Source organism: Chlorocebus sabaeus, chromosome 8 (genome assembly GCF_047675955.1).
Source record: "Chlorocebus sabaeus isolate Y175 chromosome 8, mChlSab1.0.hap1, whole genome shotgun sequence".
NCBI lineage: Eukaryota > Metazoa > Chordata > Mammalia > Primates > Cercopithecidae > Chlorocebus > Chlorocebus sabaeus.
The window spans coordinates 117,318,534-117,322,186 of NC_132911.1; positions in this window are offsets into that span (position 1 = coordinate 117,318,534).

Consider the following 3,653-nt stretch of genomic DNA (forward strand, 5'->3'; position numbering starts at 1 on the left):
TCTATGATTTGTAATAACCAAAAGTAGACATGCACGGTTGACTCTCATTTATATTTTACATACATTAATTGCTAGTTACCTTTTAAAAATATATGTATATGTATCTCAGACGGTTAAGTGAGACGTGTGTGTGTTTCTGTCTTTCTCTCTCTCTCTCTCTCTCTGTGTATGTTTGAGAGATGTAAGTAGATCAATAATGCAGTTTTTTTCCCCTCAGGACTGTGTTGCAAAAAATAATCAACATACTGTGGTTAAAGCTACTGGAGGTTTTCTGAATGTCTGGTAGGACTGAAATGTCTTACATGTTTTCCTTACACAAATTTCATAATTTTGCACTATTTTAGATACCAATGACACATTGAATTTTTTAGCGTGTAAGTATCTTCAATAAAATGGCATGCAATTGAAAGGCAAGTGTAGTCATCACATTTCCTGGATGCTAATGACAAAAGAATCTCTTCCGTAGGTCCCCTAGAGGAAAACAATTAGCCCAGAATCCCTTTTACTTTTTTTTTGCCCCAAAAAACCCAGCTGTTTGATGACTCTTCGGCTTAGTTTAGAACATTTCACAATTTTTATTTTCTTAAAGAGAGTAACAGGAAACAGATGCTTCATTTGACTCTTCTATAGAGTGAATCTTTCGTAAGGAAATAAGTGTTAATCTCAGATTCTCTCAAAACCTATGGCCTTTGAACCTTAGTCAAGTGCTGGCATTTTATTTACTTCAAATTAATATAAAAAATCACTTAAACTGATTAGCACATAATTTCGATGTGTTATGGTGAGATTTTCTTTTATTGACTCATAATTATTTTTCACAAGGAAACATTTTGGATGGTACATGTTAAAGACATAAAAATTGTGGGAAATTTTTACATATAGGGAGATGCAGATATGTGCAGATATCCCTTTCTTCACATGTAAACAATAGTAAGTATTTTTGAAAAGAAAATGTCTTGACAGCCATTCATATTTCCTCGGGCTGCCATACTAATCAGTGAGAACATTCCTTGATAAAGTTCATATTATCAACAAACCGTCTCAAGGTCTCTATTTTTTCATATAGTTTAACTTGTGTCTCATTTATTTTTGTTTATATTCCCTTGAAAGGCAGAAAATATTGACAATATGTTCCAGTGACGGTAAGATGAGCTTTTGCCTGCCTTACGTTTTTCCAATGATAGCTACTTGAATTTACTATGTTTTAAGATTTTGCAATGTAAATGTTTGTTGAATAATGAATAAAAGAGATTGTTCTGTGGTAGAATAATGTATCAACATATTATTTGATATTGTTCTCACTAGTATAGTTCATCACTAGACAGGGTTTTTCGTCTCCTCTGTTTCAAAAGGATTTCTAATTGTTTCAACAGAGAGTGACCTCTCAGTCTAAAAAGGGGTCTTGTGCTGTGGAGACTCCATTTTAATACAATGAAATAAATTTTTAATCCAGGCATTCATTTTAACAATATACAGGCAGACTAAATGAAGCTAGTGATAGACCTAGAAGAGAGAGGTTTACACTGCCTAAGAAGATAACAAAAAAGAGAGTGACTCAGAAGGGGGCAACAGTGGCAGATTCTGTGAGTGGCATGAGGACTGTGACCTGCATCCTGAGCGGTAGGACCTCTGATGCGATGGCAATGGATTCCTGCAGGCTGAACACTAACAGCAGCTGCTCTTTGACAACGCTTAGCAGGGAGAAACTGGAACTGTCATATACAAATGACCATACATGCTTGGAATCAAGTTCCAGTGACTCCCCATCATGTACTGCAGACTAAAAGCCTCTTCTCCATTTTCCAGGCATCTCATAGAGCACCTCACCCTAAGAATCCTTCTGTGACCTTGGGAAGCAAGAAGGACCACTCCTACTCCACATGATGCAGAAGCACTTCCCCATCCTCATTGATGGGGCAAAGCTAAGTCAATATTTTTTAGCCTTGGAACCAATAAAATAATGTGAAATTCTTAAATCTCAGCACTGCTCAGCATATTCTCAACATCACACAAAATCTGTCTGGCATGCTGGAAAAAGAACAGGATGATAAAGACCATATTTGAGCTGTCATCTTATAGCAGCAATGATCTATATCATAGCAGTTGAATCATAGGCCTGATTGATCATTTCCATGTCCATTCATCAAGAAGGACCGTAAAGCCTCACTTCGCATCTATTATTGTCTATTTTACCTCTAAAAATCATGTTTCTTTCAATGTGAAGGGGAAAGAGTACTTACATACAAACACACGTAGTAAATACAAGGAAAACATACTTTATGATATTTAGAAATGTCCTTTGTTAGAACAAAAATAAGCATCTACATCTACGTTTTTAAATTTCAAGTTTATTAAAATACAAACAGGTACGCAAGATAAGTGAAAATCTTTTTAGGAAGAATATGGAGTGTTTTAAAAAGTGTTTAGAAAATTTAACCGCGGCCAGGCACGGTGGCTCATGTCTGTAATCCTTGCACTTTGGGAGGCTGAGGCGGGCAAATCACGAGGTCAAGAGATCGAGACCATCCTGGCCAACATGGTGAAACCCCATCTCTACTAAAAATATAAAAATTAGCTGGGTGTGGTGGTACACACCTGTAGTCCCAGTTACTCAGGAGGCTGAGGCAGGAGAATTGGTTGAACCCAGGAGGCAGAGGTTGCAGTGAACCGAGATTGTACCACTGCACTCCAGCCTGGCAACAGAGCAAGAATCCGTCTCAAAAAAAAAAAAAAAAGGTTTAACAGCATTGTATGCTATGTTTTGTGTTTCTGATCTAAACAGTTGTGTCTCCTTCTATTCGTTAATGCACGCATTCACCATTGGTTATTGAGTGTCTTTTTGATAGGTACATTGTATCTCTTGATTGAGAGGCTGCTTCATATCTTATAGAAGAGAAATTCAAGGTTTATTTACCTAATGATAAATTGTTTGAAATAAGAAGAAAAGAGAAAAATACGGAGATTCTTAATCGTCTTGAGGCATATTTTTAACAGTGCATATTGATATAGTCCATTTAACTTCCATCTTGCTTTATTCACATTGCATTTGGATTGTGGCCACAATTGTCAAAGCAGAACTGCTTCCTGGTGAGGATGGTGCCAAAAGATGGGAAGAATCAGGAGAGGCTGGAACACCTTGGTGCAGTAGGTCAAAAATAAGTGAGGCTTTTTGGCTGCAGAGTGGCCTCTGGGATTTACAGAGCAATAGAGAGATGATTATTCTCATTTTCAGCACCTGGCTTTGGGGCAGGGAATTGGCATCTTTACAGAAGCTATAGGAACCACTGCCTAGGAAAGACTAGCACACAAAGTGCCGTGTTGACAAGAACAGTGATGGAGAAAGGGATCTGTTGGCAGAAGTGGAGAAGCAAACAAGGTTGGCTTTGTTCTGGCCTCTGACCCAGGAGGGTGTCTGAGAGATACTGGCTCAGTGCGCAGCCCAGAACTGTTGGAGAAATAAACTTTTCCCATAAAGTGCCAGGCTGTTGTAACTACAATGAGATCCTGAAGGGTGATGCAGAGGTTAGATTATGTGCCAGGGCAGGAGCAATAACAATAGCAATGAAAACTACTGTAGATAGTGAACCCAGATGCAGACTCAGAGATAGTATGTGGAAAGTACAGAGGTTGATGCTACTGATGGGTATAGTGAT